This window comes from Ammospiza nelsoni, chromosome 11 (assembly GCF_027579445.1).
Source record: "Ammospiza nelsoni isolate bAmmNel1 chromosome 11, bAmmNel1.pri, whole genome shotgun sequence".
Lineage (NCBI taxonomy): Eukaryota > Metazoa > Chordata > Aves > Passeriformes > Passerellidae > Ammospiza > Ammospiza nelsoni.
This window is the reverse complement of record NC_080643.1, coordinates 21,114,487-21,136,827: the sequence shown is the minus strand read 5'-3', so window position 1 is coordinate 21,136,827 and position 22,341 is coordinate 21,114,487.

The following is a 22,341-nucleotide window of genomic DNA, read 5'->3' as shown; positions in this document are numbered from 1 at the left end:
CAGCACCCCTGAACACCGGGGATGTAAGGACTTTTAAAGAAAGAAATGGGAAGGTTACTTGAAGATCCTCTGGGGGTGTCTCAAAGGCTAGATCAGTTTCTAAGACCCAGACGGAGATTCAGTCAATTTTAAGTCTTTTATTTACAGCAGAGGAGAGGCAGCTGATAAGACAGGCTGGCATGAGAATTTGGGATAGGGACCACCATCAGGGACCTTTAGGAGAAATTAAATGGCCCCTGGTAAGACAGGCTGGCATGAGAATTTTGGATAGGGACCACCATCAGGGACCTTTAGGAGAAATTAAATGGCCCCTGGCAGTCCCTAACTGGGATCATAACAATGACCAAGATAGGCAGAATATGGTGGATCTCAGGAATATAATTATTCAGGGAATTCAAGAAGCAGTCCCTGGAGGGCAAAATATTAGCAAGGCCCTGAATGAACATCAGGGGAAAGATGAGTCAACCATAGATCAGTTAGAAAGAATAAAGTAGAGTATACAAATGTATTTGGGATTAGATCCTGATACAGCTGTGGGGAAGCATTAATCAAAACTCCGTTTGTGGTGAAATCATGGGAGGAAATTACAAGGAAACTTGGAAAGTTAGACGGCTGGCAGGAGAGAGGTTTGCAAGAATTGTTAAGGGAAGCACAGAGAGAGAGATGAAGAGAAGGTGAAAGCTAAAGCTAAGGTTTTCATGGCTGCAGTAAAAGAGGTTCAGAACGGTAGTGCATCTTCAAGTAATGCTAAAAGCATGAGAAAAATAACAGGTGAGGGTTCTGAGAGACCTACCTGCTTTTACTGTGGTATGGAAGGACATGTTAAAAGGGTTTGCAGGAAGGGAGAGGCAGATCAAAAACTGTTTGTAGAGGAAAATTAAGAGTAGTTCCCCAAGGTGAAGAAGTCAGCCTTTTAGTAGATATGGCTGCTGAAAGATCAACAGTGCAAAGATTACCAAAAAGATGCAAAATCAGCCGGAAAACAGCTCAAGTAATTAGAGCAAAAGGGGAGGCCTTTAAGGTTCCCATTATTGAACAAGTACTAATTGAAGCAAAAGGACAAGTGGATATTAGTGATCTATTACTAGTTTCAGAAGCAGAATGCAATCTTTTGGGAAGGGACCTGATTATTTCATTAAGAAAAGATAAGGTGAGGACAATTTACACAGACTCAAAATATGCTTTTGGAATTGTGCACACATCTAGATAGAAAGAAGTTTGATAAACACTCAAGGGAAGAAACTGATCCATCAGGAGTTAAAAATCAGAGTGCTTGAAGCCCTGAAAAGACCTAAGAGAATAGCGGTAGTACTTGTAAGAGGTCATCAACAAGGGTCAAGCTACTTAGTAAAAAGAAAAAGAGGCAGCTTGTAAACTAAAAGAGACTATCCAGCTGAACACTATAGCGGAAATTCAAGAGAAGCTGCCAAAAAGCTATAGTACTCAAGAGGAGGAAGCTATAAAAAAATTAGAAGCTAAGAAAGAGCTGGGAAAATAGATACTGTCAGATAAGAGAGAGATTTTACCTAATGCTTATGCTAGAAGGATTTTAAGCCAGTTGCACCAACATACTCGTCGGGGAACAAGAGCCTTATGTGATCATTTTTTAAAATATTATAGATGCATTGGAATTTTTGAGATAGCAAAACGAATAACACAGGAGTGCTTGACATGTCAAAAAGTTAACAAAAAGGTAATGAGACAAGCTCCGGCCGGCGGTAGAAAAATAGCCTACCGACCATTTGAAAGGGTTCAGGTGGATTATACTGAATTACCAAGGGTGGGCAGATGGAAATACTTGTTAATATTAGTAAATCAGCTGACTCATTGGGTGGAGGCCTACCCGGCTGCCCGAGCCACGGCGAAGTTTGTAGTTAAAATATTGTTGGAACAAATCATTCCTCGATTTGGGGTTATCAGGGCCATTGATTCTGATCAAGGCTCCCACTTTACTTCCAGCATCATAAAAGGAGTAACAAAAGCCATGGGGATTTCCTGGGAATATCACACCCCTTAGCACCCCCAGAGCTCTGGGAGGGTAGAAAGAATGAACCAAACAATAAAACAGCAGTTAACAAAATTAATGATTGAGGCCCAAATGTCATGGGTCAAATGTTTACCTTTAGCATTGCTTAATATAAGGACACTTCCAAATGCAGATACGGGACTTTCTGCATGTGAGATGCTTTATGGGATGCCTTATTCCCAGGAAGTACCCCAAACATCAGCAGTCATAGCCGATATGACTATTCAAAAGTACATCCAGAAGATGGGACAACATGTCCTAGAACTAAGGGAAAAAGGCGTAATTGCTCAATCAGCCCCTCTCAGATTTAGCAGACATCAAATAAAACAGATGACTGGGTGCTGATTAAAAGCTAGAAGGAAGAGAGTTTGTCTCCTAGATGGGAAGGTCCATACTTAACTCTGCTGACCACTGATACAGCTGTCCAACTGCGGTAAAAGGCTGGACCCACGCGTCGCGGGTCAAAGGCCCAGTGGAACCACCGACAGAGATGGAACCACCGACAGAGACGCCTGCTGAATCCCAGTGGAGAATTGCATCTACCCCCGGAGAACTGAAAATCAAGTTAAAAAGAGACTGATGTATGTCACGAAAACGCTCCTACCTTAAGCTGCAAAACCAATTGTACTCACGAGAGGTAGAAAGTACTACTCTAAACTGTAAGTGTTATCCATGGGGTTGTTTTAAGTGTATAGAGTGTGAAGAATTTTGGTATACAAACCTACCAAGGGGACAGATCCCTAATGCTCTCTGCTGTAATTGTATGAAAGAAATAGAGAAAGAAACTGATAAAACTTTATCAGTGGGCTCCAGTAAGGAAAGGATATATTAAAACAGGAGATAAAGGCTGGTGGAGAACCTGGGTACACGGAACAAGAGCAGGAATTGATTTGCAGGAAGTACCAAAAGCCAAATTAGAAAAAGTAGAGTGTGACAAGAGCAATTGGATACTGGACGAATATCAAATTAAAGCAAAAGAGTGGCAGGAAGCCAAGTACCGCTGGAAGAGGGGGAGGCACATACACCAACCCTATTGCAGTCGCACATCCCCCGAACTCAGGGGCCAATTAGCCTGAATTAAAAAGATTCGGACCACAACCACGATAAATAGAGATCTGAAGGCTCATGAGTCAAAAGGCAAAAATGAAATGGAAAATATCAGTGACTAAATCCCAAGGTATAAACTCTGCTACCGAGAAGATCTACATCTCGGCCCTTGGATGCAACCCAAGGGGCCTTGACAGAGGTAGAGAGTTCAACCCCTTGAGGATTATTTTCACTGTATTGATCATTGCATCCCAGGCAATGGGCCTTAATAGCCTCACTCCTGAACTCCACGTAATCCACGAGTGAGCTGCAGTATCAGAGCCTATTGCTCCAGCTGTCTGTGACAAATGCAATCATACTGTCTGGATTGGGGGAAAAATAGAATCAATGTTCATGGCACATTCCCATGTTAGTGAAGTGTGCTATGACCATAACCAATTAAAGATGTGCACTATAGGTGGCAAATTATACTGGGTTGGAGAAAATTTAAAACCTGAAGGTGTAAATGACCCAATGAAAGCCCAAATGGTATATATTAGATTTGTGGACAAAAAGCTTACAGAGAACTGCCCCATAGATAGAAAAGTTGAGATTGATGACTACGGAGAAACCATCCGGGGTTTAGCAGCAGAGATCAAAAGGGTGGCTCATGTCCCTGTCCAAAAACAGAATTCCATTCTTCAAGCCTCATGGTGAGACCAGATGCTTAGAGGAGGAACTTAGTAGAAGAAAAAAGGGTTCCTGATATTTTCCTAATTAGCTAGGTTATTGTTTCTACCTTGCCTTATTCCATGTTTTATCCAACCAATCCACTCAGTTCTTCAAAGCATGCAGATTGCAGTAACCAACTCAGAACTGGCTACCAGAGAAGCTGGTAGATTTGAGAAAAGAGCTAAGATAACCAAAATAATGAAATTAAAGATAAGAGACCAAAAAGAGAAAGCTCCCAAAGTTTTAGCCAGAGTTGAAGCCCAGACACGAATGAGTAAGAGAAATGAAAATTTATACAAGCAGAGGGGGGATTGTGAAATACAAAGTTGTGTTTCGTGCCAGGTACAAACAGGCGATGTGTGTAGCTGTGAATGCGAAATGTGCGGACTCCGACCATGGCAGAGCTGTGAATTCTAATAATAACTGAGGAGAATAAAGCATGGAAAAAGGCCTTTGAACCTATCTTTTGTTTGCAATCAACCCTGGTTGATTTAAGAGCATTGGAGCTAAGGTGTTAAAGATGTTGCTTTTTGCTTGCATTTAATCCATAAAAAGCTTTGCAATAATAACCTTTTGAAGTATAATTTTAGAATATAACTTGTATAATTGAAACTATAGCTTTGAAATATATATAAAGGAAGTATGCTTATCTCACGCCTTATGGAAGCAGAGAAAAACAGCTTGAGAGAAGAAGATGAACATCACCTCAAAGGTTTATAGTTTTGACCAAAGGGAAGCTGGACATCACTGTTATGAGATTTAGAGTCTCTTCGATTAAAAGGTGGACACACATCTGGGGAGCTGGACCCCACCAGATGGGAGTCGTCTTTCTTCTTTTGGAAACTGGACCACCACCATCTGGGGATACTCCTTTGAGATACATCCTGAGAAATTAAAATCACAACAGTGTATGGAATTGTGCTGTAATAATTTGGAATAAAAATTGCTGATGAGTAAAAGATTGGAAATAGAAACTGCTGAAAAAAGGTGATGAGTACACCTATAAATACCTGTAACCCTCAATTATCGGTGTGCAGTTGGAGGGAAAACTTCCCCCACTGTACCCAGCGCTGTATTGCTCATACCTTACCATATTAAATAATAAATTGATTGCTGCTTGAATATTGGCCTAGTCAAGCTTCTTATTCATAACAAGGACAAGGTAGCAGAGAACAATGTAAAAATCAGCTGAAAATAAAAGGAGGAAATGCTAAAGGAGTTTTTTGTGCACATTTGGAGATTTATTTTTCTTGGGTGCAAAGGAAAATCAAAAGGTCCTAAATGCCCAAAAGACTGGAAATGTGGAATGTCCTCCATAGCAGAGTGTTGGACCTCTAGATCCTTAAAACAATTTTATGGTGGTGGAACAGTGGCAGCTTGAGCTGGTGCCTCTGGGGGGCTCTGAACAAAGAACCCCTGGGCTTTGATACCCTCCCAGGTGAAGTGTGACAGTTTGGGGTATTGCTGCTGTGTCCGAGTGCCCGGGCACTGGCTGGCACCACAGGTCCCCAGAGCCTCTGCTGAGCCATCCCTCTCCTACAGTCAAGTTTGGTCTGTCACATTTGGCTTTTCTCTCTGATGCACTAGCAGGACCACAAGAGCACGTGGTGCTGAGGATGTAAAAATGCCTGTTCTGGCTGGAACATTGCTGTTGTGTGACAGCCTGCAGGCAGAGCGGGCAGCTGGAGGGATGTTGACTCGTGTCCCCGGTGCCAGCCGTGCTGCATACATGAGAGCTGCTGGGTGTTGGTGCTCGCTGGTGTTAGAAATAGGGCCAGGAGAGGAGCTAATTTAAAATGCCTTTATTAAAGACAGCTCTGGGCGGGGAACCCGAGGTGTCACGCACACCGCCACTGCTCCCACTGGACGATGCTGAGGAGGAAGAGTACAGCTTTGTCTCTTGGCACAGATGGGCCTTCCATCCTCACCAGAGTCCTTAGGAAGGCAAATATTGGCTCACAGCCGAGGGGTATCTTCAAAGCTGGGTACTATCAAAATTATGGGGACAGGACGGAATCCGGCTCTGGCCAAGAGTGGGTGGCTTAGTGTGGTTCTGATGGGCTAAAGTCAAAGTTTATGTGCTGGTTTGCTGTTTTGAGAGGGTTCATATAGTTCCCACAGCCTCTCATTTAAATTCAGTCCGGATGCAAGTCCTCCTGCGAGGAGGGGAGTAGGAAAAGTGGTTCCCGAAGGGAATGGATACAAAGCCTGGGTGAGACGGAAAGGGGAACAAATACAGAGAATGACGGGGAAAGATAAAAATACAGGGTGAAATAGCAACATCTAACAGCGGCAGCTAAAAGCAAGTCTTAGAATACTAACATTCAAAGTTGACTAACAAGGGGTACAAATACAGAGTATGACAAGAAGAGATACAAATACAGGTAAAATAGTAACAGTCAGCAACGGCAACTGAAGGCAAGTCCTAGAACTCTAACATTCAATGTTTAACAATAGACCAATATTTCAAATAAAGACCTTAATCATTTCATTAACGTCAACTACCAATGACAACTCTGAAAAAGAGCTCTCATCTCCTGGATTTCACTCCTTACACTGAGACCCGGCCTGGCCCGGCACTACGGGGAGTTACAAAGCCTCTTCAAGGAATCCCTGTGCCATTGTGTGTTTTATACGGGTTTTATTGTAAAGTTGGTTATTTTGGAAATTAAGATGTTGGTTTGACCCTCGGTTCCCCCCAGGTTCTCCCTCATAAAATTTTGTTTCTCCCGTCAGTTCCCTGTCCATCATTGTAAGCAGCCCCCTTTCATTTCGAGAAATTTCTGTGTCAATCTTGCCTTACTTAACACATGATTTGTCCCCTGACCCTTCTCCCTCCCCTGTGCCATTGCTATTGGTTCGGTTGTGTCCCTCGCTCCTCCCCTGGGCTTCGTTCATTGGTCCCTTGAGTCCCCTCGTGTCACGTCCTTCGCCTTTATAAGTGCCCCCCCAACAGTTTTTCTGTGAAACCGGTGCTGGCCCCGGCTGGGTCAGCAGAGTGGGTGGGCATCCCTACTTGTGTCCAGTCCTTCCTTCCTTCGCCTCAGTGCTTCGCAGTGCTGCTCTCGCCTGTGTGGCTACACTGCAGACGGAGCCAGAACTCGGGGTCCTGGCAACGAACCTGGGAGTGGCGGGATTCGTGGTCTCCACCGGTCACTCTAGCAGTTGCTGTGGCTGCTGGACGAGACTGCAGATCCCCCGGCGTTAAACCACCCGATTTAGCCTGTGATAATAAGTTGATTCGCAGTAAATCTTGTAAAAGGCCTGAGCAAGTCTCCTATGAATTGTCTTCCTGGCAAGCCCAGTCCCGGTCCCGAAGGCCCCTCAGCGTTGTCAGGGCAGTGGCAGGAGCCGGCAGCTCGCCCAGAGCGAGCCCCTGCCGCCCGGGATGGCCACAGGAGAGGCGGGCGGGCAGCGCCAGGGCCCTGCGCGGGGCTCCCCAGGCTCCTGTGGCATCGGTTCCGTCCCCTCGGGCGCCGAGCGGAGCCCGGAGCCGCCGCTCTGCCTGCGGGGCTGTGTGTGCCCGGCCCCGAAGGAGGCAGGGCCGGGGCTGTGGCGCCGCCGGCCCGGCGCTCAGCGCCGCCCGTGCCGTTCCCGTGCAGCGCGACCCGGCGGGGCAGCTCCGGCTCGGCTCGTCGCCAGCGCCGTCCCGGCACGGCGGCTGCTCCAGGGCCGCGGCAGCTCCGAGCCGTACGGGCCCGGAGGGCCTCGGGAGGGAGCGCGGGAGGGCCCCGAGCCCTGCGCGCCTCAGCAGAGACTCCCGCCCCACTGCGGGCAGCAGGAGGGGCGCAAAGCCCCGGGACGCTTATGAGAGCCCACAGCCCTCTCCGCATGTGAAGTGAGACCCCAAAACCCCGTCATGGTTCTCAGCAGAAACCCCAGCACCCTGCACACCTTGGGAGAGATCCCTAACTCCGGGTATCCCTCGCACAAAATTCAGCGCCCTCCGTGCCTCAGAGGGAGCCTAAAATATCCCTGTGTGTCCCACAAGGGACCCCAGCCCCTCGTGCGCCTTATGGGGGCCCCCAAAGCCCCCAGGTGCCTTACGGGGAAGGCCAGGGCAGCTACGGCTAGGGTTCTGACCAGGAAAGGGAGTGTGGCTGCAGCTGGGCTGTTGTGCCTCTGGGGCTGTTCATCAGCCCCATCGGGCCCCAAGGCCACACAGCCCTTCCCTTCCCTCCCCTTCTGGCCCTCGTCCAGAGGAGCAGACCCTGTGCAGCACCCTGCATTGGTGATGGCCCATCAATTAGGTTCCATCAAGTGTGTGTTAATTAGGGTGGGGCTTTGTTTTGCCTGCTGGAATTGCTGGTCAGGCTGTGTCCCTGCAGATGCTCTTGATGGCTTCCCTCTTTTCCTGGGCTTGCCACTGGAGGAGGTGCGGGCCCAGATGATGCCAGGGAAGGAAATGTGCCCTCAGCCCAGGGACGCTCAGCATGGGCTCCCCCAGCCCTGGGGACCCCGCCGCTGGTCACAGCAGCCCCTGCCTGGCTCCTGCCTGCCCACACCGTGGGCATCCACGGCTGCTCCTGGGCACGGAGCTGAGCCAGTGCTGCTGCCGGCTGGGCTTTGCTGCTGCTGCCACCCGGACATTGGGGTGACAGCTCCACCTCTTTATTGCAACAGAAGAAGGGGCCATCACCTACCTGGGTCTGGATGGGGGGGATGGGGGGTGTGAAAAATGCCTACTTTATGATTGGCTTTACGCAAATACTAAAATGAATATTATAGGTGTTGTGTTACAATGTAATGCTGTATTAATTTGTTTCAGTAGTGTGCTAAATATAGTTTTAGCTTATAAAAAAATGTTAAAATAGGAGCTACAGTATGTATGATACTGTTTTTTAAAGAAGTGACTCACAGCAAGATAGCAGCCACAGGACACATAAATCTGTCAGAGAAAAGGAATTCATTGCCCTCTTATCAGAAGAAACAAAGTTGTTCCCGCCTCGAAGGCACTGTTAGGATTCAGAGGAAGAAGTTGATGATGAGTGCACAGAATCCTGTATTTGAATGGAATTTATGCATCATGTATGAAGTGTATGAATGTTCAACAGGGTATTGTTTTTAAGGGTTAATCCTCTGATAACAGGTGTCCTCTTTTGAGCTTGTGCTGCCCAGAAAAAGGTACCCGGACGTCCGTAACTCTTTGCTTTTATTGTCTCATATTGTCTTAATTCAATTTGTCCAAATTGTTATTACTCTATTGTACCCGGACGTCCGTAACTCTTTGTTTCCATTGTATCATATTGTCCTAATCCAAAATGTGCAAATTCTCATTACTCTAATTGTATGACTATCTATATAACCATTTTATTAAACCTTAAAATTTTAAAAACAAGTGATTGTCGTTTTCCACAGGGGTGTAACCTACAGGGTTGTTTAGAGGAGGGCATGGCAAGGGGGCTCGGGGGCAGAGGAAGGGACGTGTTGGTCTCAGGAGGGGCTGGAGGGTGCTGGGCTGCTGCTGGGTTCTATAGAAGAACTCGGGAATGGGCTGGGACGGGACAGAGGAAGATCAAAAAGAGGATGAAGGCAGCTCAGGGATACACATGGGGAGAGTAGGTGGCAGTGGGATCTACACTGGGAGAATAGCAGGTTTCGTCTTAGATGGCCGTTCCGGGGTCCTCTTCTCAGAGCTCTTGAGAGGGCAGCCCAGGCCCTCTGGGTGTGAGGTGCTGCTGCCTTTAAACTGCTGTCCAGAGGTGGAACTGTGGAGAGAGGAGGTGGCTGAGGCCCCAGCTGCCAGTGGCACACAGGGAGCCTCCTGCACAGCAGGGCCCAGAGCTGGCAAGGCTCCCCAGCACGGCTGGAGCTGCTGGCACAGCTTGGCCCAGCTGCACAGCTGTCCCTCAAGGCCCCGGCGAGCAGGGCACGGCTCTGGGCAGGCTCCCTGGCCAGGAGCGGGCCCCAGAGCGCCTCTGCCTTTCAAGGGTAATCTCGTCCCTGCTCTTTCTGCTCCCCACCGTGCTTTGCCTCTGCCCTGTGCCCCTGGGGTTTCCCTTGGCCAGTCAGCCTCAGTGGGAGCCAGCACTGGCTGCAGCCCCAGCAGGCCACCCAGGACAAGGCCCAGCAATGAGGAGGCCACTGAAAGTTCTGGGCAGCAGCAGAACCCTCAGCAGAGTTCTTTGGACAATCATGGACTGGCCACACCGACACCGCAGCCTCACTGGGAATGTTTCCTGTCTGCAGTAGACTTTCAAAAGAAGCTGTTTCAAGGGGAGAGCAACAAAACACTCACCTGTTTCTCTTCCAGGAATACCAGATTCCAAAGCAGCAGAACATGATGACAAGCTCCAAAAGAAGTAGGCCTGCCAGTAACCCCAGCCAGCAGCCTGTTCCCTGACAGAAACCCCCTCCAGGGCCCTTCTGGGAATCAGGAACATGTGCTGAGGTTCCAGCTGCATCTGTGAGAGCCACGGGGAGCGTCAGCCCGTGTTGTGCTGCTCTGCTGAGCTGGCAGCACGGTGGATGCGGGCAGGACATTCTCCGTTTCCCCCAGAGCTGGGGCCTGCAGGCACCTTGCCGCCCCTTGGCACAGGCTGTGCCACCCAACAAAGCCCAGCAGGCTGGGAGGAGAGCCCGGGGCAGCGCAGCTGCTTGGGCAGACCCTGCTCGGAGGGACACGGGCCAAAAGCCATCCCTGAGCAGCCACTGCCAGCCCTGGCCCTCCCTGCCCTGTGACAGCTCCCCCAGCCCCAGGGCACAGAGTGAGGCCCTGCCAGGACCCAGTGCAGCCCCTGCCCAGTCGGGAGCCAAGGCTGGCTCTGGCCCTGGGCTCGCGGCAGGGCTCCCGCTCGGGGCTGCTCCTGTGCCTTGGGCCTCTGGGCACTCAGGGCCAGCTCCGGAGCAGCTGCAGCGGGAGGGACGTTGGTGCAGGAGTCCCCTTTCCCTGGGGCTGTGAATGAGCTCCAGAGGCACCTCCAGCTTTGGCTGCTGCTGGGCCGTGCAAGGGCAGGCCCTGGGGGAAGAGCTGCTGCCACAGAGCCCCGCCAAGGGCTGAGCCCTGCTGAGCCTGGCACAGCAATTACCTTCTGTGCTTTCACCTGTGCTTGGCATCACATTTGTTCCTGCAGTAAAGCCTGACACCGACCCACTGCTTCCTCCGTGTTGTGGTTCCTTCTGCACAGATTTTTGGCCCATCACTTGAAAAAGAAAGAGGCAAAGCTGAATCAGATGGCAACATTCCCCACTGGGGAGGTGACATTGGCAGGAGGCACTGCTTGTAAAAGTCGGTGAAAAGACTGGGAAATGCCCCTGCTGTTGGGGCTGGGCCAGAACACTCCTTCCTCCAAATAGCTGTGCCTCCTGATTAGCTCAGAGACAGGGATGTTGCAGGGGATCTGAGGCCCGTGGTGCGGTTTGGTCTGTGTGGCAGCTGATGCCCAATGCCTTCCTGCAGAGGCTGGGGAGAAGCTGCAGCCAGGCCAGGCTGGCAAACAGCCCTGCAGGACGTGGAAGGAGCAGCGGGGCAGTGAAGCTGCCATGGATCCCTTCTGGCTGTACTGGGCTGGGCGTGTCCAGATGTGCAGCCAAAGCCCCCGGCTGCTGAGCCCCAGGACAAGGCTGAAGGAATGCACCCACTTTGTCCAGCCCCCATTCTGTGTTTGTCTCAGGAATTCATTTGAGTCAAGAGACATTTTGGCTGCACTATCATGGGTCTTTCCTTTTGTTCCATGTTCCATTCCCCATGAATGGATGCCACAAAAGCAGAGCTCAGCCTGTGGAGTCAGCAGGGACACACTACTCACCCCTGCGATGGGAGCTGGGTTGGTGCCAAGAATCCAGCCGAGCCACTGGAGAAATCCTCCCTGCAGACACATCTGTAACACAACAGCCACAGAAGCTTCTGCCATCTCTGCTCAGCTGCACGAGCACCACTGAGCCGCAGGAGCGGTGAGGGGATCGCGCAGGGCGAGGGCACACACGTGCATGGCTCTGTCCTGGCACCTGCAGCGATGCCCCCCTGGCCGAGCTTTGGGCTCTGAGCTGGCAGCTCTCCCAGGGGAAAGGCCTTGACCTACCCTCACCATCTCCCAGAGGCTCAGTCCTGGATGTGGTTTGGGAAGCCAGATCACCTTCAGCAACAGGTTCAGCTGCAAAGAAAGGCAGGACAAAACAGCTCCCATGGCACTGTAGGAGATCCTCAGGCTGCAGGCAAGGCTCAACCCCGGGGCACAGTCCTGGGCCTGGACCCTGCCCATTCTACCCTTCTCTGTGACTGCACAGCGCACACAGAAGGACACGGCCATTGCACACGGGAAGAGGATGGACAGCTAAATGCTCCTTCCTCTCATTCACAGCAATCCTGTGCGATCACTGAGGGCTCCATAAGGAGCAGTCCAAGAATTCAAGAATCTTTCAACCATGAGATTATGTTAAGGGAAATGGAAGGCGAGGGAGTTCTATTGACATAGACACTGATTATTGTCTCGGGAAAGGCACACTGAGAACTTGCCTCCAGCATCTTCCAGGAATTTTAAGCCATTGTCCAGCAGGGCATCCAAATAATCCATGTTACGATTCCAGTCTGGAACAGAGCACAGATCAGAACCATTTCCATGCTGTGCTGAGATCCCCTTCTGCTTCTGGGAAAAGGGCACTGCAAGGGGGTCGGGAATGGCCATGGGAGCCAGGTGTGATTGGACATGGCCAAAGCTGCACAGGGGTCTGGAGAGCGCTGGCCTAGCTCCTGGCCACTCTCCACAATCTTTGCAGGTCCTGGGCAATGTCCCTGGTGGGGCGGCTGGAGCAGCCCAAGGCCCTGGGGCTCTCTCCCTCACACACACAGAGGAAATCCTCCCTAAAGCCCAGAGGGAAACTGCAGCAGGCAGTGCCACAGCTATCCCTGCCTCCCTCTGTCCCTCCTGCCCTCCTTCTGCTGGGACACTGCCCAGTCCTCAAGGGCACGTGGCCAGGCCCTGTCAGGACCCAGTGGAGCCTTGCTCTGCCCCTCTGCCCTTTCCCCACCATGGGCACCCCGTGCAGCCGCTCCCAGGTTTGGGGACGTGTCTCCCACGGAGGGAGCCCAGCAGGACAGCTCAGTACCCGAGTGCCCTGAGGCTGCTCGGGACAATTCCTCTGGGCTGTGCCCGTCTTGTCCGGGCTGTGCCCGCAGTGCCAAGCAGCAGAGAGGGCAGCTCAAGCCTCAGCAGGGCTCAGGCCCAGAGGCACAGCAATTACCTCCTGTGGCTGTGCCTGGCATCGCCTGCCTTCCTGCAGCAGAGGCTGGCACAGAATCCCTGCTTCCTGTGGGAAACGCCGCCTTCAGCACAGCCTCTGCATCCACTTCTGGAGAAAGGAAAAGGAACACTGGGTCAGATGGGGCTGTTTCCTATCGGCAAGGGCGCAGCTTAGGAGGCATTGCTTCTCAAAGACACGGATAAGAATCATGAAAATGTCCAGACTCTTGGGATTGGGCATGAGCACTCCCTTGTGCAAACAACTGTTCACCTCCTGATCTGCTCAGAGACAGGGAAACTGCAGGGGATGTCAGGGTGTGCATGGCGCGTGGTGCAGTTTGGGCTCCCTGTCAGCTGATGCCCCTGATGATTCCTGCAGAGGCTGGGGAGAAGCTGCAGCCAGGCCAGGCTGGCAAACAGCCCTGCAGGGCGTGGAAGCAGCAGCGGGGCAGCGAGGCTGCCATGGATCCCTTCCCGCTGTGCCGGGCACGGCGTGTCCGGATGTGTAGCCAAAGCCCCCGGCTGCTGAGCCCCAGGACAAGGCTGAGGGAATGCACCCACCTTGTCCTCCCTGAAGCACTTTCTTTAGCAGTTGCCACATGACTTCAAATGGCTTCTGGAATTTGTCTGTCGTGTGTTTGGGCTTTACTGTTGGAGGATCTTGATAGAAGGTAGTTCCATTTCCCATGAATGGATGCCACAAAAGCAGGGCTCAGCCTGTGAGGCCAGCCGGGACACGCTACTCACCGCTGTGATGGGAGCTGGTTTGGTGCTCACTATGCAGCCCAGGAGTTGGTGAAGTTGTCCCTGCAGTCACATCTGTAACTGAACAGCCACAGAAGCTTCTGTCACCTGGTTCTTGCCAGCTTGTCAATGATTACGCCTTGGTGGGACCATGAGAACGCACCTGCAGAACCCTCAGTGGGCTTCACAATTTCAAACCTCCAGGTTAAAGGATAAGTCGTCCCAGTATCCCAGTCTGGAAGCAAACCAAGATGAGAACTGTTTCCTTTGTGTGCCAAGGCTGGCTCTGGCCCTGGGCTCGCGGCAGGGCTCCCGCTCGGGGCGGCTCCTGTGCCTTGGGCCTCTGGGCACTCAGGGCCAGCTCCGGAGCAGCTGCAGCGGGAGGGACGTTGGTGCAGGAGTCCCCTTTCCCCGGGGCTGTGAACGAGCTCCAGAGGCACCTCCAGCTTTGGCTGCTGCCGGGCCTGTGCAGGGCAGGCCCTGGGGAAGAGCTGCTGCCACACAGCCCTGCCAAGGGCTGAGCCTGGCACAGCAATTACCTTCTGTGCCTGTGCCTGTGTCTGGCATCTCCTCCTTTCCTGTGGCAGGGGCTGGCAACGAAGAGCGACTGCTTCCTTCAGGAAATGCTGCTTTCCACAGAACCTCTATGTCCATCTCTTAAGAAAGGAAGGGAGACAGCTGCATCAGAGGGAACTGTTTGCTATTTGAGTGCTGGCATCTACAGGAGGCAATATTTATTAAAGACCAGGAAAACGGCCAAGTTTTTGGGGCTGTGTCAGATCACTCCCTGGTGGAAACCACCTCCTTTTCCTAATGTGAAGACCAGGATATTGTGGGGAGTTTCAGGGTCTGTTGATGTTTGGTCTCCCTGTGAGCTGATGCCCAATGCCTTCCTGCAGAGGCTGGGGAGAAGCTGCAGCCAGGCCAGGCTGGCAAACATCCCTGCAGGGCGTGGAAGCAGCAGCAGGGCAGCGAGGCTGCCATGGATCCCTTCCCGCTGTGCCGGGCACGGCGTGTCCACATGTGCAGCCAAAGCCCCCCGGCTGCTGAGCCCCAGGACAAGGCTGAGAGAAATGCTCTCACCATTCTCTTTGTGCAGTTTCTCCAGTATTTCTTTCCACATGTCGTTTGACTTAAGCGATTTCGTCTCGCCTCTAGGTTTGTTCTTCCTTCTTGGAGGACCTTAAGAGAAAGTAGTTCCATTTCCCATGACTGGATGGCACAAAAGCAGGGCTCAGCCTGTGGGGTCAGCACGTACACTCTACTCACCCCTGCGATGGGAGCTGGGCTTGCGTGCAGGAAGGAGAAGAGGAGCAGCAAAAGTCCTCCCTGCAGACACAAGTGTAACTCAACAGCCACAAAAATTTCTGTCTCCTGGTCTTCCAGGTTGTCAATGGTTACTCCTTGGTGGGACAGTGAGAACATACCTGCAGGAGACTCCAAAGGCTTCAAAACTTTCTGCAGCAAAGCTAATGGAGAATCCTTCCCAGCGACCTCATCTAGAACATAGCACAGATTAGCACATTTTCCATGGTTTGCTGGGATCCCCTTCTGCCTCTGGGAAATCATCACTGCAAAGGGGTCGGGTAAGGCCATGGAAGCCAGGTGTGAATGGACATGGCCAGAGCTGCACAGGGGCCTGAGGAGCTCTGGACAGGCTCCGGAAAACTCTCTAGCCTCTTTCCCTGCCCTCTGCAACATCACTGGAGAGGAAAGAGGGGCCACCCAGGGCCCTGGGGCTCTCTCCTTCACATACAGAGGAAATCCTCCCTAAAGCCCAGAGGGAAACTGCAGCAGGCAGTGCCACAGCTATCCCTGCCTCCCTCTGTCCCTCCTGCCTTCCTTGTGCTGGGACACTGCCCAGTCCTCAAGGGCACGTGGCCAGGCCCTGTCAGGACCCAGTGGAGCCTTGCTCTGCCCCTCTGCCCTTTCCCCACCATGGGCACCCCGGGCAGCCGCTCCCAGGTTTCGGGACGTGTCTCCCACGGAGGGAGCCCAGCAGGACAGCTCAGTACCCGAGTGCCCTGAGCCTGCTCGGGACAATTCCTCTGGGCTGTGCCTGTCTTGACCAGGCTGTGCCCGCAGTGCCAAGCAGCAGAGAGGGCAGCTCAAGCCTCAGCAGGGCTCAGGCCCAGAGGCACAGCAATTACCTCCTGTGGCTGTGCCTAGCATCGCCTGCCTTCCTGCACCAGAGTCTGGCACAGAATCCCTGCTTCCTCCATGGAACTCAGCTTTCAGCACAGGCTCTCCTTTCATTTCTGAAGAATGGAAAAGAGACACCTGGATCAGATGGAAACCCTCCTCATTGGGAATGGAGAAGATGACAGATTCAGGCGGCAATAGTTGAGAAAGGCATGGATAAGGATCAGGAAATACACTGGATTTTGGGACTGTCCCAGACTGGTCCATTTTCCAAAGAGCCCCTACACCTGATGTGCCTGGGGACAAGGGAATTGCGGGGGATCTCAAGGTGTACATTGCCCGTGGTGTAGTTTTGCCTGCCTGTCAGCCTTCCTGCAGAGGCTGGGGAGAAGCTGCAGCCAGGCCAGGCTGGCAAACAGCCCTGCAGGGCGTGGAAGCAGCAGCGTGGCAGTGAGGCTGCCATGGATCCCTTCCCGCTGTTCGGGCACGGCGTGTCCAGATGGGCAGACAAAGTCCCCGGATGCTGAGACCCAGGAGAAGGCAGAGGGAAATGCTCTCACCATTCTCTATGTGCAGTGTCTCCAGTATTTGTTTCAAGATGTCGTTTGACTCAAGTGATTTCTTCTCATCTCTAGGTTTGTTCTTCCCTCTCGGAGGACCTTAAGAGAAAGAAGTTCCATTTCCCATGAATGGATGCCAGAGAAGCAGGGCTCAGCCTGTGGGGAAAGCAGGGACACGCTACTCACCCCTGCGACGGGAGCCTGCCTTCCGTGTAGGACTGATCACAGGGACAGGAAAACTGCTCCCTTCAGACACATCTGTAACTGAACAGCCTCAAAAGTTTCTGCCATCTCTGCTGAGCTGCACGGGCAGCACTGAGCCGCAGGAGCGGTGAGGGGATCGCGCAGGGCGAGGGCACACACGTGCATGGCTCTGTCCTGGCACCTGCAGCGATGCCCCCATGGCCGAGCTTTGGGCTCTGAGCTGGCAGCTCTCCCAGGGGAAAGGCCTTGACCTACCCTCACCACCTCCCAGAGGCTCAGTCCGGGACGTGGGTTGGGAAGCCAGATCACCTTCACCAACAGGTTCAGCTGCAAAGAAAGGCAGGACAGAACAGCACCCGTGGCACTGTAGGAGATCCTCAGGCTGCAGGCAAGGCTCAACCCCGGGGCACAGCCCTGGGCCTGATCCCTGCCCTCTCTGCTCTTCTCTGTGGCTGCACAGAGCTCATGGAAGGACACACTGGCATTGCACACGAGAGGAGGATGGACAGCTAAATGCTCCTTCCTCCCTCTGAGAGCGATCCTGTGGGATCCCTCAGGGCTCCAGAAAGGAGCCGGGTAAGTTTTTCAGAATCCTTGTATCTTAAGATTATGTTAAAGGACATGGCTTATGAGTGAGCTCTTGTCACATTGCTTATTGTCTCGGGAAAGGCACACAGAGAACTTGCCTCCAGCATCCTCCAAGAACTTCAAAACATGATTCATCAGGCCTTCCAAAACACCCGTGTCATACTTCCAGTCTAGAAGGGAGCACTGATCAGAACCATTTCTGTGTTGTGTTGGGATCCCCTTCTGCCTTTGGGAACAGGGCACTGCCAGGGGCTTGGTTAAGGCTATGGGAGCCAGGTGTGAATGGACAAGGCCAAACTGCACAGGGGCCTGGGGAGCTCTGGGCTGGCTCCTGGTCACTCTGCACCCTCTTTGCAGGCCCTGTGACACATGCCTGGAGAGGAAACTGGGGCTGCCCAGGGCCCTGGGGTCTCTCTCCCTCCCCCAGAGGAAACCCTCCCTAAAGGCCTGGGGAAAACCATCCCCAGCGCTTCCCGGGGAGCAGGGAGCGCTGTCCCGGGAAAGGGGAGCCAGGCTGCCGGCTCACCTGCTCGCCGCGCTTGCAGCGGAGCAGCCTGGGCAGCCCTGGCAGGCAGGGCCACGGCCAGGAGGAGCAGGAGGAAGAGGCGCAGAGCAAGGGCCATGCTGCCTTGCCCTCTGCCAGTCCCGCAGCTCTTGCTGCCACCGCTGTCCTGACACCGCTGTCCCAATGTCAGCACCACTGCTGCCAGCGCCGCTGCTGCTGCCGCAACAGTTGTGCTCAAGCACTGACTGCTCGCTCCTTGTGCTGCTGTGCAACCACGGGGCTCTGGCACCTCTGTGACCTCAGAGCCTGCTGTGACCTCATGGCCTCAGCTGTACCCCCAGGGTGTGCCCCCATCTGTACAAATGGGCTGCCCTGATTGTAAATGTTTTGCTTCATCAAAGGGCCATTGCTCAGCAAAACCTTTTTGTTTTTCTAGCTTCCATTGCTGGTTGGTCAGACTGTGTCTCTGAAGATGCTCTTGATTGTTGCAGTTTGAATTTATTTTATTGATTCGTTTTGTTCTGTTTGCCCAATTATCCCATCATAAAAAAACCAAACAATATTAAAAGTAGTAACGATTTTAATTGAATAGTTAAAATAAAAAATATAAAATTTGGTACAATATAATTTGATTATAATAAGGGATAATGGGGTTCCAATAATAGCGCATAAGCAAAAATAACCGCGGGGTACGGAGGGCAGAGTTCTGGGACCCTTGCCACATCATGTACGTGTTTGCCAAGTGAAAATCACCCCTTATATGCCATGTGTCAATGCCATCTCCTCCCATTTTCGGTTCATCATATCTCTATCTCCGCCCTCATTACCACCCTTATATCACGCATGCGCCGCCACTCGGTTTGGTGGTCGCACAAGTCTTTGGGGGTCGTTTTGGATGAAGACCTCTCCTCTTCCTCTTTGTCCTTTAATTCACCTTTGGATTACACATGCGCACCAAGCCACTACAATGTAAGCCAAGACTAACATATGACTGCGTCTATATATCAAAGCAATAAATCCCTTATAATTAACATTTTCTGGGACCCAACCAGGTTCTTTACTCATTTTTATCAGCTGTATCTTCAGTTTCTTTCCTGTGGTCCTTGAAAGCATCTGCTGGGAAAGGGGGGGTGGAGCCCCTCCTCTCCCTCTCTTCTTTGGCATTAGAATTTTTTAACTATTTATTATTCTCAAATAATAATTACTGTATCAATATCAATTACTCTTTCAATTTTTATCAGCACGAGTCATACCTATTTATCACAAATCCCCCATTTCTCTTTTTGATCATTATGATTTGTGCTGTGTTTAAAAGCCTGTGCCCTGATATCTTTTATATTTTTCAAAATTTTGGTTTTCTTCTTGTCTCTTTTTAGCTTCAAACTTTTCCAACATTTCTATTCCTGCTTCTAGTCTTTCACACTCTCTTTCAAGTTTAGTTAGCATTTCCTGGTCTATTTCAATCTTTTTAAGTCGGTCGATTTAGCTTTTAATACCATTATAGATCTTGGTTTTCGTTTTCCTGCTGATTCTGAATCTAGAGACATTGTTGTAATCTGCATCCCCTGAATCACTGAATGAATTAACCTAATAAAACACAAAATCATACAAGGCAGAAACAGAAGTCTCAGAATTGAGCATAACAACATGAACTCTAACTTTTTCCTCCAAACACTTCCAAAGAGGTTACCCCACCAATCTGTTTTCAAGATTGAATTCCACTTTTGTACTGGTACATGAGCCACCCTTTTAATTTCTTCTGCAAGTCCTGTAATAGCTTCCCCATAATCATCAATTTTTACACAGCACTCAGATTCATTAAATCTTCTACAAACTCCTCCTTCTTCTGCTAACAGACAGTCCTGTTTGGTACACAAACACACACATTTCTGTATATTGCCTGGCCAACATTTTTAAGGCACCGGAGGTGTGATTTGACATCACCTTCACTACTGCTTGGAGCCTTATTAATCTATTCAAGAGATAAACTGGGGTCTTATATCCCCATGACCCATCCTGAGCCCATGTTGCTGGGTCATAATATGCTATAATTTGTTTTGCAGGCCATTCATCCTCCTCCCATTTTTGATTCCCTCCTGCTGTTGGAAAATTTAAATTCAAATCTCCTTTATTCCACTGCATGGTTTCATACAGTGGAGTTCCTAGCACATTGCTCCTAGACCTTGGTAGAACAAAGAAGGCGGGTTGTATTACTCCCAAAGTACAGGTTCCTCTCCATTTTTGAGGTAACTCACTGTATGCTCGTTGCTCACAAATCCAATATATCCCATCTGAGGCTTTCCATCTCTTATCTGTTTTCTCCAGTTGTTCCCAATAAGACCTCAGGCTCTCGATGGATTGGTAGGGTTAGCTCCAGGACTTTTGTACCAGCATAAATTAATCTGTTCATCCCATTCACAATTTATTTCTTTTATTGGTCCCCAATATCCAACAGGGTTTTCAGGTCACCAAATTTTTGAATGATTATCCATATTAACCACCAATGTGGATTTACAAGGAGTATGCCCTACTATTTTAATAAATTTCCTTCCTTCTTGAGTTATACAAATGATTCCAATTACTTGATGGCTTAAAATCCATCTTTCAGGTCTCTTCAATGTTCCAGAAATTTGGGCGTGGTTCTGTAGTAAAGCCCTCAGGTTTAGCCAGGGCCCCTTGGAGAATAGAATGCTGACACAGCGGCAAAGAAGTTTCCTGTCTCCAGGGACATCCGCCTTGTACCTTATCCCTACAGCCATGTAAGGCAATATGTTGTTAACCCTACTATTGGTCACTTATGGTCACTCCAACACCTTTGCCATTGGTCAGGATTGGATCCGGGCCAAGGGTATAATAGTAGCATACTGTACCCCTACTAACTGGGAAGAAGAAGAGCTGAGACCCTTCACGGACCCTCCAATAAAGCCATACTCGTGGAACAGCCAGCGTCTTCTGCTTCTCCTCTCTCTACCATCTGCTGGAGCCTTAGGCCAAGGGAAAGCTACCTAGCAAGCAATGCTGAAATCACAAGAGCTGCCTAATCACTAAGAGCTGAATATTCCCTGCTTGCTAGGGCTGTGCCGCAGCCTTGGTTTGAGAGCGAGCTGGCTTCTGGCACCCAGTCCCCTTGGGGACTGAGCTCTGGAGCTGTAGTAGCTTGCATTGGATAAGACCAAGCAAGGCTCATTTATGGTTCATATCAGCTTCTTCCTGATGTCTCCCCTCGGGACTCCAGAAGGCAGCATACTCACTCTCCTCCTGATTAACAGGGTCTTTCGAATTCACATATATATTTAGAGCCTGGCAAATCTAATCCTCAAATGATCCAAACTTGGGCCAATATAAATTATCTTTCTGGAATATTTCCTTTGTCCATTTAAACATGTAATACTTAACTATTTTCTGTTTACTTTTTCCACTTTAGGATTCCCATTCATCCCAAAACCGTATTATCATCCCCAGTGGCTGTCCTGAGGAATGCCCCCCCCCCCCCCCGGAGAACCCCGCTCACGGTTCCCAGATACCTCAAACGACTGTGAATTTTTCACACAATCCACAGCCCCTGGGTCAAGGAACTTACTTTTTCCCTGACCCATTTCTGGCGGTGACAAACTAAGAATTCCCCGGTACCAGGAGAGTCTTAGTTTGCCACACTCACCTTGTGGCTCAACTTCCTCACTTACTACTCTGTCACACTGCCTTTTCAATCTACCTGTTCCACTCCTATGTCTCCCTCTGCAATCTACTTGTTTCACTCCTATCTCTCCCTCTTTCTAAATCTATTAGCCCCGTCCTCTCACCATCTAATCACATACTAAATTGCCTGCTACCAACCCCTCCAAGGAAATTGAACCTATTCATTCACTCTCTCAGTCTCCCTACTAAGTCAATCCCTCCTGCCCAAGGACCTTCCTACAGGTGCCTGGACCAGGATCCCCTCCTTACCCCTGGGTCAAACGCTCCCGGGGTCCCCACTCATTCACTTTTCTTTTGCTTCCCTCCTTTCCCGGCCGGTCTCCTCGCGGAGAACGTGAAAATGCCGTTCTGGGAGGTCCCAATCACTTCGGGGGTCTGGGACTGCCCAGCCCCCGTCTCAGACACTCCACACACACTCACAAACACATACAGCCGTCCCCCGACCCAAAACCTCATGATACTCACAGCCTCCTTTTCTCACGAGGGTCTTTGTGCACAAAGCAGTTTTCTATGGGTACTCTCTCTCCTACAAGCCGGCACTCTGATGGGAGCCTCTCTTGCGCGCTCTTAAAAAATCATTTGCTTATGTGTTATTGTAAAAAGGACTATCTTGTCCCAAGTGAGAGTGGTCTAGCCTCAGGACCACTTAAAAGTCTTGTGGGGAGTTCCTTCCCAGAAGCTATCCACCTCCCTGCAACTGAGAGAGTCCCCGGTCTCGGCACCAAAATTGTTATGTTATGTTCAAGTTGTTTTGCAGTAAATCTTGTGTAAGGCCTGAGCAAGTCTCCTACGAATTGTCTCCCTGGTATGCCCAGTCCCGGCCCCGAAGGCCCCTCAGCGTTGTCAGGGCAGTGGCAGGAGCCGGCAGCTCGCCCAGAGCGAGTCCCTGCCGCCCGGAATGGCCACAGGAGAGGCGGGTGGGCGACGCCAGGGCCCTGC